This window comes from Myotis myotis, unplaced genomic scaffold (genome assembly GCF_014108235.1).
Source record: "Myotis myotis isolate mMyoMyo1 unplaced genomic scaffold, mMyoMyo1.p scaffold_m19_p_9, whole genome shotgun sequence".
Lineage (NCBI taxonomy): Eukaryota > Metazoa > Chordata > Mammalia > Chiroptera > Vespertilionidae > Myotis > Myotis myotis.
Window position 1 is genome coordinate 14,111,526 of NW_023416401.1, and position 14,277 is coordinate 14,125,802.

The 14,277-nt window shown below is 40.4% G+C and overlaps 1 pseudogene; it reads right to left on the bottom strand.

Annotated features, from left to right (window-relative positions):
* Positions 1–11,032: 11,032 nt before the first annotated feature.
* On the bottom strand, positions 11,033–12,439 carry LOC118663218 (annotated as a pseudogene).
* Positions 12,440–14,277: the final 1,838 nt, after the last annotated feature.

A 14,277-nucleotide genomic window follows, 5' to 3' on the forward strand; every position in this document is an offset into this window, starting at 1 on the left:
CAAATGTCACCTGTTACAGAAAATCTTCAATAAGCATTTATTATCGAATATGTTGCCAACTACTATGCCAGCTGTTAAATGTCTATGGAGATAAAGAGTTCACTCTTCTCAGAAATTCAAGACTAAAGACATAGCATGCATTATTAACCATATGCAATGAATTAGGTGTTAACATCAGACGTATGGCCAGTGTGTCATGGACCATAACATATAATCCAAAAAGAGGTTGGAGTGTGTTATTGATGCTGGACTTTCCTATTTACTTATAGGTCACTTTGCATAGGCTCAGGTCACTTCCACAATAATCCTATGATGTAAGGAGTAAACGTGTCATTAGCTTCATTTTATGGATAGAAACAATGAAGCTTGGATATTATAAAGAGCTTATTTGTGGTTACCAAGCAGTAGATACTAGAGTAGAAAATTAAGCCCTGACTTGTGTTTGAAATCAAAACAAAGTCTGTGCTTTGCCTGATACAATGATGGCAACAGAAAAAGTGACCACAGCTGCCCCCTCACCCCCCAAGAATGATAAAACTGAGAAGCTTTGAAAGCACAACTCAGCTTTACACTAAGATTTCATTTACTATCCTCCTTGATTCAGATTGAACCACTTTAAAATCCCTGACATTTTAACCAGAAGTTTACCTTGGTTAGAAATGTTTTACTTTTTAAACACACAAGTTAATGGGGTAAAGAAACTCTCAGAGGTCATGTTAAAAATAATTATGTGAACAATCTGTTTTTAAATACTATTCAACCTTCCAGTTTCCAGCCCACGTGTAAGGAACTTGGAAGTGGCCACTCTGTCCCAACAACAAATTCAAAGGTGAACAGATTGAGAAAAATCAATCAACAGCTGTTCTTGGAGAAATAAGAATATGAGGAAACCAGCAGCAGGAACCAGTGCCTAAGTGGGAAAACCTGACCTGTAATTAATGAATTGCTGAGGTTCAGTGGGACACTCTGAGAGAGGGACAGTCCTAAAGAGTCCCTCACAATACTGTGAGATTTACCTAGAGGATCTCAACCAGGTCTCCACAGTAAATATCAAAGAAAAATCCCTTTATGCTTCCATGCAGTGATAGGAGAGAGGAACCATTTGAAATACCCAGAGTATAGTCTTCTTAATAAGGCCTGTTCTTAGGAGGCAATAGTTAACCAGAACCTAAGTGACCTGAGGAAGGAAAAATACCCACTGTCTGCCTTCTCTAACCATCCTGCCCTAAATGGGGGTAGGGAAATACAAGTGAGAAATAACTGTCAAGTTCACAGCAGGCACAGACTCACTAAAAGACTGGGTCCTAATTATAGGAGTAAAGAGTGCTTCCCCTCTCACCACATTTTACCACCACATTAATAAAGGCCTATTTACCGAAGTTCCTTTTACCCAATGCATCCTGTCTGGCTATCAAGAAAAAATTACAAATTTCACCCAAGTATATTCACTACAAGTATCTACTTATATACAAATGATGGATGACCCATCATCATAAAGAAGAAAAGAATCCTTAAATATCATTTAGCTAAATTATTTTGCTTCAAAACAGAGGCAAATTATACTCAGGTTAAAAAAAAATGAACAAACAAAAAACAACTAACTAGGGCAATTCATTGTAAGCCTCGCTGTAATTTCTGTAGGATCTTGAAAGCAGCAAACTGCAGTATCTTTGCAACTCATTCATATCAGTGGACTTGGAAGTGGGCAGTCAGACTGGAGATGTCCTGGCCCTTAGACACAGCCACAGGGCTGTATCAGGATATGCAGTTAGGAAAGCACATCTAGGACTCCAGTTGGCTGAACAGTCATCTCCCAAGTGAATCTAAAATAAAATATTGGAGGCCTCCACAAGTAAAGACATAGATGACAGCTTGCACAGATCATAAGGAAGCAATTGGTCAAAATTCAGATAAGCAGAGAGCAAGGACAGAAATAAAAAGACTCATTTTTGTGGGTGGTGGCAGTGAACCAATTTTCAAAGCCTGACTCTTGCATGTCTCCATGTGGCCTTCTGTTCGTATAACCTGCCAGTGCTCTCCATTCTTTTTAATTTTTGAAAAATATTCTATTGATTCCAGAGAGGAAGGGAGAGGGAGAGAGAGACAGAAACATCAATGATGAGAGAGACTCATTGAGTGGTTGTCTCCTGCATGCCCCACACTGGGGATGGAATTCACAACCCAGGCATATGACCTGACTGGGTATTGAACCATGACCTCATGGTTCATAGGTCAATACTCAACGACTAAGCCATGCCTTCAGGGCCAGTGCATTCTTTTTTCTTTTCTCTCCTCTTCTCTCCTCTCCTCTTCTCTCCTCTTCTCTCCTCTTCTCTCCTCTTCTCTCCTCTTCTCTCCTCTTCTCTCCTCTTCTCTCCTCTTCTCTCCTCTTCTCTCCTCTCCTCTCCTCTCCTCTCCTCTCCTCTCCTCTCCTCTCCTCTCCTCTCCTCTCCTCTCCTCTCCTCTCCTCTCCTCTCCTCTCCCTTCCCTTCCCTTCCCTTCCCTTCTCTCTCTTCTCTTCTTTTTTTTTTTAATTCTCACCCAAGGGTATTTTTTCCATTGAGTTTTAGAGAGAATGGGAGAGGGGAAGACAGAGAGAAATATGGATGTGAGATAAACACATTGATTGGTTGCCTCCTGCACAAGCCACAATCAGGGCCCAGGCCAGGAAGAGCCTGCAACTGAAGTACATGCCCTTTACCAGAATCCAACCCGGGACCCTTTGGTCCACAGGCCGATGCTCTATCCAATGTGCCAAACTGACTAGGTTCCATATACCTCTCATTAGACATTGAGAACATTATTTTTAATTATTTTATTGGATGCTTTATACATTTGTGAATTCTTTGCCTCAAATTAATAACAGTTTTTGAGTATTTGTAGTCATTAATACTTATTTAACTAATTAATTTATATTCAACTCCTTTATTGCTCCTTGCCCATTTTCAGGAAGGGGTTAGGATAGCTCAAGCAATCACTTGGTTGGAGCAGTTTTATCATAGGACCTCCTGGGTGTCCAACAGGTAGGTAATCAGTGATCTTTTCCAGCCCATTTGCCTTCTTGGAAAGGCAAGAAGCAGCTGTTTGTGCCTCCCCCCATACGAGCTATATTCATGTGTCACTCTTGGCATCTGGAGGCAAAGACAAAATATTTTCTGGGAAGGAATTCAGACATCATCATATTCTATTTTTGTCCCCAAATCAACAGTCTCTGTGTTTAATTAAGAAGAAAATAGAGACACTGCACAAATGAGTTAAGACTGAACTGACATACCCTCCTGGTGTTATATTAAGAAACATTCATGGATCCTTGCTCCAAAATGACAAAACTGCTCTCAGAATGTGAAATGAAACAAGCTGACTAATTCTTCACTTAGAGATATGAATTATTAATTGGTAATGCATCAAAGCCAAACTTAATCCAGTTAAATCTCAGTATTCCAAGATGGTGAAATAGTACTTCAAATGATAAAGCCCTTCTCAAATGTACTCCACATGCCTCACCATGCACTCTTACAATTACACTTTGCACACTTTTTCATGAACACATGGACATCTGAAAAACACCTTATATTCGCAGTCAGGAATCCTAGATGGTGGTAGTTCAGGCCGGTCTACTTAACTAGGTATATGGCTTCAGTGTGTCCCTTAACTTCCCTCAGCTCTACAACTCTAGTCTAAGGAAAGAGGTGCTGGACTAGATTGGCCCTAAACTTCCTGAATCTTTATTATTCAATGCTATTGATATTAGAGTAGCATCTTGAAGTAGAAGTTTCCTCCTTTTTTCCCCCTGAAATATATGATTCTCTACAGCAAGAACTCTATTCTGATTTTATCCCCTCAACTTCCTTTCCTACCAACCAAGCTCAACCTCTCTCTGCAAAGTGACTGGCTTGATAAATGGAAGAAAAAAGCTAAGCCATTTATCCTGAAACTATCCAGCTGGTGGGAGATTTTGACCTATAGTACATACTAATTAAATAGAGAAACATTTGTGTTTAAAAAAAACTTAATTTACTAATTAAATGACAAATACTCTTCTCAAATTATCCCTTTGGCTTACTGTGCATTTTGAGAATTAATTAACAATACAATGAGGCTATGGTTGTACAATATCAGTATGGATGTGATTCAAAGATACAGCTTGTTTCCCATCATGACTTTGTGGGTTGTTTTTTGTTGTTGTTGTTGTTTTATGGGAGCTACACTTTAATGAAGATACTGAGTCTTTCAGTTTGTCTGTAAAATAATTAAAATGAGTTTGTGGAGTCTTGCGAGCTCTGCACACAACTCAGTGGTACATTTAATGGTGCATCGCCTAGCCCCGACACAGGCATGTGTCTTGATTAGATTTCTTTAATGGTTTACTAGAAATGAGGAACATAAAGTCAGTTTGGGTTTTGATGATGTCCATATGTTGAACACTTATGAACTGGGTGATAATAATGCCTCTTGGGTATGGAACAAGCTCATCTGATAGACTAGGTTCAAAGTAGATTCATGCCCTGCAGTAATGAGAGGAAACACAGAAATGCGGCTTCTCTTTCTGCCTTGAAAGTTAAGGTGGCCAACAGAATAGTCTTCAAAAAAGTTGTGAGCTTTTTATATTTGGATTTGGTAACTTGCTTTCTCATCATCATTCTTTCTTCTTCTGCCATGCCCTCACCCACCTCCCATCCTATCCTAAGCCCCACAGAGTGGGCCCGTGGTGATTGGAGGAGAGAGAAGTGCTGCCAGAGAGGTGGGCACTTCAAGGAATGACAGGGCGTGGCAGGAGTTAGCAGTACGATGAGAAAATCTAATGGCAAGGTTTTGTCACTAGGTATGCTCTTACTCAACAGTGAAGTTCAAGCATCAAAGAGGGAAGCTCTTGATCCTGGGAGGGCACTTGGCAAGTGGCTGGGGCTCTCTCACTCCCTGATTTAGCCACAGTTACCCCTGTAGAGAAGTAGTAGTTAACATTCTCCCTGGAATCTCATCACTTTTGTTGCATGAGACTGTTGGATAAACTTGAGCCAGTATTGTAATGCAGTCTTTTCCAAGTATGTATGTGCTTTTTATTTTATCCTAAAAATCAGCTCCCAAACATACAGTGATATTCACGGTCCCTTTACGACATTAAACATCTTGCCCTCATTATGGCTATAGACATTGTTACTTTGACATCAATGCCTTGGTTTTCTGATCAATGCAGGCAATAAATATCTGTAAACATAGATGTCTTTCAAAAAATGATAGTCATTAAACTTCCACAACTTTACCAACAGGTACAATCTAAATTGTAAGATCCAGTGAACATTGAAATACATCATATTCTCCCACTTTTACTTTATCCTAGTGGTTTTTGTAATAATGCCTTATCTTATTCACTTTTGGTGATGTAATGTTTTCTGACCAATTTTATTTTATCTTGATACTTGAAATGGGGGGAGGGAATCCTATGAGGAAGGCATGGTAAGTATTTCAGTATCCATCCCCCATTATTACCCCTACTTCAGATCTGATCATGTCCTGTTTTGCATTCGTTTATTTATATATTCATCTATCTCTTCAAAAACATTTATTATAATAATTATAATAACAAACATAATGGGTACAATTTCTGAGTGCCTAAATTGTACCAATGTATTTGAAATTAGAGAACCAAAATTGAATCATTCACAATTTCTGTCCTCAATAAACTTGAAGTATAATGCATAAACAGTAGTATTGACAAGTATTTAATGAGAGATAACTAGGCAAGTTAGAGACACAGAACAGAGGTATTTAGGCCAGCCCCAGGATCCAGCAATTTTTTTGGAGTGAGTGACACTATTTAGAACTCCCACAGTGCCAGATTCAAGGTTTTGATATTTGGGACTAAACAATGATTAAAAATACAGTTTTAGGAATTCTTACCATTTGCAACAGCATGGATGGAATTGGACAGCATTATGCACAGCAAAATAAGCCAGTCAGGGGAAGATAAATATCACATGATCTCACTCATTTATGCAATATAATGAACATCATAAACTTATGAACAAAAACAGATCCAGAGACAGAGAAGCATCGATCAGACCGTCAAACCTTAGAGGGAAGGTAGGGAAGGGTGGAGGTAAGGGGGAGAGATCAACCAAGACTTGCATGCATGCATATAAGCCTAACCAATGGACACAGACAACAGGTGGGTGAGGACATGGGTGGAGGGATGGGGGGGGGGACAATGGGGCGATAAGGACACTTATGTAATACCTTAATCAATAAAGAAAAAATTTTAAAAAATGCAGTTTTCTCATGGAACTTGCAGACTCTTGTAGAAAGAGACTGGTAAGCAGGCTAGGAAGCTTCTGTTCATAGGTGTTATATATCTAGCCCAGTAGATTATACATCAAACCCTGCTTTAATGTAGAGGGTCAAAAAATGGCTTCTCAAAGAAGGGAAATCTAAGCTCAGGCCCTGAGAATCAATAGGACTCTAAGTCTAGTTGGGAGGGTGAGCAGAAGAGCAGAAAGGAACGTTCATTGCAAGTGTCAAGAAGCAAGTGTCCAAGGACACCAAGTCATTTTCAGTGAACTACAAAGTCATGTTCGAATTCCTTATGGCTGGCATCTGAAATATAAGGCAAAAAAATAGGCTGAATGGGCAAACAGGTATGGTTGTTGGGCAGATTGTGAAATGACTTAGACATTATTTCAAGATGTTCAGACTATATCATGAGGACAAATACAACTTGAGAAGGTTTTCTTAACAGATAAGTAATACAGTCAGTATTAAAATACTTTGCCTTGTTATGGCTAAACTTAAGCTAGAATCTAGACCAGCCGTGGGCAAACTATGGCCCGCGGGCCGGATTCGGCCCGTTTGAAATGAATAAAACTAAAAAAAAAAAAAAGACCGTATCCTTTTATGTAATGATGTTTACTTTGAATTTATATTAGTTCACACAAACACTCCATCCATGCTTTTGTTCCGGCCCTCCGGTCCAGTTTAAGAACCCATTGTGGCCCTCAAGTCAAAAAGTTTGCCCACCCCTGATCTAGACCCAGTTTTCCCTCAAATTCATGATTTTGACTAACTACAACCGCTTTGCTCTTTAGCTGTGGGGTTGTTTTTTTTGTGTGTGTGTTGTCTTTTTTTTGTGTGCCACTTCCACAGAGGGCTTTCTTTGTGGAAAATGCATGATTATGAAGGGTTTTCTCTCCTCTCCAGCTTTGAAAGTTATTTTTCTTAAGCATGTAAAATGAAGAATCTAGCTCCATCTTAGAAATAATGTTCAGATAATTTCTACCTCTCAGTTATTATATGTGTAGGCAGGTGAATGTCTTTTATAAATTGGTTATTAGACAGCTGAAGATACAGGTTAGAGTGACATAACTCCCATGTCCCCAACCATACAAGCAAGTTGAATGCTCTGGGAGACTTCTGTTGGAAGGATACAACCCTGCCCAATATTAACCATGTGTCTAAACTTCTGCAAACTTGATGCTTTCACACTTGCCCTGCATGTCTATACTGGACATGTCTTATTCTGTACAACTTGATAATATCCCTGAGTCACCTTGCCTTGGCCTTCTGCCTCACTCATCCTGAGGGCTTCATTTTTTTTTTTTAAATATATTTTATTGATTTTTTTTTACAGAGAGAAAGGGAGAAGGATAGAGAGTTAGAAACATCGATGAGAGAGAAACATCGATCAGCTGCCTCCTGCGCATCCCCTACTGGAGATGTGCCCACAACCAAGGTACATGCCCTTGACCAGAATCGAACCTGGGACCCTTGAGTCCGCAGGCTGAAGCTCTATCCACTGAGCCAAACCAGTTAGGGCCTGAGGGCTTCATTTTTAAATACAAACCAACCAATTTAGATTCTTCAAACTCCCTAAACCCTTAATCACACTTCAGACCACTATATATTTGCCCTAATCGCCTCAGGTTCAGGTGCCAGAAAACTAGGGGCAGCCCCTATGCTCCAGAGCCTGCTGAAATTATTCAAATTAGCCAGTCCTAAATCTGCATGCTCTGCTTAACTTTTCTTTTTCATGGAAACCACACAAAAGGAGCTCCTCCACAGTTCACCCCTCTCTCTCTGCCTCATGGCCGGCCCCAGTGATTCCCCATGTGGCCCACCATGGCGTGACATGTCCTCCCTCTCTTGGCATCTGTGAGTATAATCAACTATCTTTTTGACAGCAGTTGTCTCCGGATCTATTGGCCCGCCATCCCTAAATAATAATAAAACCAATTAAAACATGCCCTTGCGATGAAACTGTTCAGTGTGCTCAGGGCTCCGTTTGTCAAAGTGCTTTTACACATGGAATCGCCTTTGATCATTTCTCTAATCCCCCGAGTGAAGTGGTTCAGCTGTGACTCCTCCTCATTGTGCAGAGGAAGAAAGGCACAGAACCATCAATTTGTGCAGAGTCACGTGGTGATGAGGTGGAGAGCCAGAACTGGGAACCAGATGCCCTGATCTCAAACAAGGCTCTGGGTATTGTGCCAAGCCTGGTTGTTTCCTGAGGAATCAGAGCAAATAGCAATTTTTGTGTTATCAGCCCTAGAAAATGGGAGCAAATTGGCCTGCAGGGCCATCTGAAATAATGGCATGTCTAATTAATCAAAATATGGTCTATATGTAATAAATCAACTTAATTGGATAACAAATGTTTCTAAGTAAATGTTTTTTTAAGACTCTATTAGTATTCACATGAAAATAATTCGTGTGTAATTAATATCATCCAGGCACATAAACTTAGGATTTTAAAAATCCTTTAAAATGCTTGTCTTCTGAAATTAAGGTTAAGGTTTCTAGTGCAATCCTATTTATTTTAGTCATTTCATGAGTAAAACCTTTATTATTATATAAGATGAAGGTGTATAAATTATAAAAATACACTTTTTTAAAAATATATTTTATTGATTTTTTACAGCTAGGAAGGGAGAGAGAGAGAGAGTTAGAAAAATCAATGAGAGAGAAACATCGATCAGCTGCCTCCTGCACACCCCCAACTAGGGATGTACCCACAACCAAGGTACATACATGCCCTTGACTGGAATTGAACCGGGGACCCTTCAGTCCTCAGGCCGACACTCTATCCACTGAGCCAAACCGGTCAGGGCTACAAATACACTTTTTACTCACTCCAAATTAATGAAGAATTGGATAGGCCATTAGATATGACCAAATCCAAATTTCCCTTATTTTTACATAGAAAAAGAAGGGCCAAGTTTACTGAAACCCCAATGTCCAGTTGGTGACAGACTTAGAACAAGGTGTGGTAGTTCGGATCTTTGTAAATCTTCATTCCCTCCCTGGGTAAGAATTACACTTTCATATTGTCTGCTGAGACTTCATGATACCATCCTTTGGAGTGGACAGAGCTCCATTTGTGCTAAGCTTTACCATGTCAAGCTGATGTCCATCTGACAATTCTGGGCCAAAATGTCAATATATCTCATGTTTCTGCTCACCCTCTTGCACTCCTGTCATTTGCCAAGAGAACACACCAGGAATAGCCATTGGCCCCAAAACAATGAGATGACCCATGGAAGAGATCTGGATTCAAACTTCAGTCTGGAGCCAAGCTAAGCAGGGCTCCAGGCAACTGTAGACCCGAGAGTGAGAAAAGAACAGATACTTGTTGTTGTAAGCCACTGAGTTGTGTGGTGCTTTCTTCCAAGGCATTATTGGAACATTAGCAGATGTATATACCAGACCATTACTTCTCTGTCTTCCAATTCAAAGTTCTTTTAAATATATATATTTATATATATTATATATATAATATATATTATATATTATATAATATATATTATATATATATATATACACACACATGTATATTCATTTTTATGGATTCAGCTTAATTATATATGTTTTCTAAAGAGGTATAAACTCCCTCAGAAAAATTTGATTTTGTTTACTTTATTTAGGTGCTCTCGACCATCTAGTTGAACAAAAACCTGCCAAGTTCAAATTATACTGGGAATAACCCAGAATTGTATGTTGAACTCTTTTCTATCTTATCTATTTAGTGAAGAGCAGTCTCTAATCCAAGTCAGGCACTAAACCTCCCATATATTATTCTTCAGATACCTTGAATGTGGTTTCCCCTCCTATTTTGGTAACCTAATTATAACCCCCATCTTTAGCATGCTTGATGTCAGTCCCCTTCGGAAGGAATGGTGCTTAAGAAAACATCCCTGATATATGTATGAAACTTTCTGACATGCACATGGGGAAAGATTTGTAAAGCACTTTGTGTGCTTCTTTAATGAATAGAGTGGTACAATTAATCAAATGATTCCACATCTATTATCATAAGGACATGTAATAGTTTATATTTTGAGGGCAGAAAACTGAGACTAGGAGAGATTTGCTCATAGCATGTGACTAGAAACTGGCCTATTTCAGATTTCATGCACTTTTCCAAATATCTCATCAAAGTTGAGATATTAAGCCAGGAAGCATTGTGGGATCAAGAATCCGGGATGGAACAAGCAGCGACAGACTTTGGCATTGTCAGGGAGCACTGTGATTAAGTGAAGAATGCAGCCCCAAGTCCTCTAGGGCAAGCTGACTCCTCTGCACTGGGAACCCTTGGCATTCCTTTCTTTGTGTCAATCATGATCAAATAAGGAAAACAGAATCTACCCCAGGTACTTAAGTAGAGAAAAAAAATTAATGAAGATATTTTACTTATCAATAAATACATGCTGATTCATTTACAGGGATAAGCTGGTTTCTTCGGGAATAAATTCCAGAGGCGATACAAGCCTTTTGTTAATTTGTGATGTCCTTCTTTGGCAGGCAGGGCAGCAAGTTCTAGAATAAGCTAAAATCATCCTTTAAGAAGAAAACAAACGCCCTAACAGTCCTGGGACAAAGGTTAAAATTTATATAAAAGAAAAACCAACAAAACAAAAAACAAACAATGATTCCTTTAAAAAAATACAGAGGCTTAGGAAAGACTTTGCCCTGGGTACGGAAGGAAGATGCGACTTCTGCATAGTGTTGGGGGAAACGGTAGGAGCAGGGCTAGTGCATGCTGGCCTCAGCCCACAGATGCCAAGATGATGTCTACTGGCAGCTCCTCTGAACTTCTGGCTGTCATCTGCATCGTAACTGTGTCCAAAAGCAGCAGCTGGGAGTGCACCAGGATGTCACCGTCACCTTGGAACACGCCAGCCAGGAGTAATGTGTGGGTGTTTTTGTTATCTGGCACTTTGACCTCTCACAAAGGTTCATTCCCAGGAATTTCACAGTATTTCCCACAGCCACCTCAAGTGCCTTGGTGGTAGACACGGTGAATGTTTTCTCCTTCTCAAAGTCATCCCTTACCTCATCCTAAGTTGCTTCAACGTTCAGCTTCATGACCTTTTTTATGTGATCAGCTATAGTGGCTTCCAGATCTTCCAGCACCAATTCATCCTCAGAGCCTTCATCGTCAGTCTTCCCAGTGGTGAGGTCACAGTCCTTGACAGTGAAGTTCATCATACACCTGAATGTGCAGGCCACAGTTGTCGAGTCTCCCTTGGGCAGTGCCACCAGACTGTAGCAGGTCTCAGGGGGCTCCATCTGCACTGTGACCTTCCTCAAGGTCTGGCCCTTGAGTGATTTTGTGCAGTCAAAACTGGAACAACGTGTGGTCAGGGAAGGTATGTTTGGTGCAGTGGATGACATAATCTGTTTGTGACTCAGTGAGAGCTGTAGACTCAAGTGAGGACTTGAAGAGGGGCCCCAGTGCATGGCACCACTGCCAACTGCTCTGGGAGGGTCTCCGGCCAGGTAGCTGCCACTTCCGTATGCAGCTTGGTTACTGTGATGTGGGTGTTTTCTCTTCTTTGCTATGCCATCATGGGATAACCAGGGACATGGACTTGAGGTCAAGAGGTTTTTCCAATGGTTCTAGAGTGTACTGATATAGAGCCCTCTCCAAACCAGGGAATGATACAGTCAAATCATTTAGGGTATAGCCTGAATTGAGGACCTTCTGCTTCTGTTCCAGGACACAAAGCAGCAGCCTTGCACTGGACCTGCACTACTACATGCAGTTACAATAGAGAAATTAGTATGGGCGTTAGCTATTAGGGGATTGTAATAGCTGACAGAATATTAGAGTAAAGGAGATGATAAGGTGGCCCAGAGATTTGCAAGAGGAAGATTCTACCACCACCCTTAGGTCTGATCATATACTGAAATGAGAAGTTGCCAGATCCTAGAAGGTGGAGCCACCAGCAACAGATGGAAGCTAGGAAGGTAGTGCGGCTTGAGACAGCTGGGGTCACAAAGGAGATGCAGCAGCTCACTGGTTCACCACCAGCAACCAAACAGAGGGAAGAACCACCTTGGCTTTCTCTTATTCTACTTCTACAATTCCCCTCCAGTGCTACCCTGGGCAAAAGCTAACCTGAAGCAAGTTGGCAAGGGTGTCCAGGAAATAGAATTTACAAGGGTCCATGCTCTGTCATGTAGAGCAGAGCAGAACAGGAAGAAGCTAGGAATCTTACTTCTGTAGGCAAACAGCAGGTACAGACCCTTTCTAGATTGCAAACACCTCAGAAAAAGAAGTTTTAAAAGTATGACTTGTGAGCAATGCCTGGTTTTAATAGGAATCAGATTAGATGGCCTGACCAGGTGGCAGGAGTGGCTGCTGGAGGTGGGGAGTGGAGTGACAAAGAGACATTGAAACGGGTGTATAGTCTGTCCAAAGACAAACTTTGAGTTTATAGACTTTACTGTTCCTCTTCTATAGCAAGCCCTGTATTTAAGTCCTATGATTGATTCAAGGGTATTTATCTCTTGAAAATCTTAATACCCTCTCTTCCTACCCTCTTTCCCCTTTCACAAAAAGTAAGCAAAAAGTGTGTGTGTGTGTGTGTGTGTGTGTGTGTGTGTGTGTGTGTACATACAAAGTTATTACAATCAGTGGCACACAGTCTTGGCCCCAGTCTCGCCGGCTGTATCTGATCAATGAAGGAGACATGAGGCCCATGCACTGGTCCTGTGTGTTTGGCAGTTTCTCCGAAGCTGGAATCCAATGTACAAAGAACATGCTAGCCAGGGGCACAGGGATGGAATGGAAAAGTACTCCTGAAAATGTGTCTAATTTCTTTCAGATGTCTCCCGTCGGCTTGGCTGTTGGCATGCTTTCCTGTTTTCCATTTAGTACCTTTTATAGTCACATCTTTAAATAGGAGTGAAAAGAAAGGTTTTTTTTTAAAAGGACGTCACTGATCCATATTTATACATACGCGTGAAGAATACAAAAATTTAACACACGCATAAAATGCAATAGTATATAAATATATGCATATATGTACTTTTAAGAAAAAGAACTTGATTAGTTTTTATTTAATTAACTTTGATTTTTCTGTCTCATTTATTGATGCCTACAGAAGAAAACAATAATAAATCATTTATAGAAATGACCCAATCCTTTCTACTGGGAAATACAGCCAGCCAGACTTTCTTATAAATTGTTTAGAATAATGTGAATCTACAGTGATTTTTCTCTGATATGTGTATTTAAAGGAAGAAAATAACAACCACAAGCTTTGAAAGATGATTTTATTGGGCAGTGGTGGATAGGATTTGCCAGGAGAGGAGGAGGGAACTATGTTGGGAAAATCTATGCATTTTTAACAAAATAATGATGCATATCACTTCCTTATATCCTTGCTAAAGAACACAGACTCTGTCACTAGGAAAACAAAAACAAAAGCTAGATCAGGCTAGATCAGAGGCTGGTATCCACAAACAGAAATGCTGATGGCTGTAAGTAGGTAAGAAAGTAAATAAATCCTCTTTCATTTCTCTGGGCTTTCCATAAGCTTCGCTTGTGGAGACTTAGGTGCTATTAACGCTGGGTCTCCAAGCCAAACTCCTGAAACTCCCCCTTGCTCATCAGCTGAAAAAGAAACAGCTCTCCAGCCCTGGCTCTGAAGTGCCTCCTTTTGGAAAAGATTTACCCAGAATTCATTATTTAAACATGGATTGCCCTTCTTTCTAACTAAATCAATTGTTTAAATTAAAAATGCAAGAGGAATGCTTAACTTACCTGAGAGAAACAACTGTCCTAAAGGAAATGAAACATGCTTTTAGCCTGGCCCGTGTGGCTCAGCATTTGAGCTTCGACCCAGGAACGAAGAGGTCACTGGTTTGATTCCAGGTCAGGGCACATTCCTGGGTTGTGGACTTGATCCCCAGTAGTGGGTGTGGAGGAGGCAGCTGACGGATGACGTTTCTCTCTCGTGGATGTTTCTTTCTCTCTATCCTTCTCCCTCCTCTCTCTCTAAA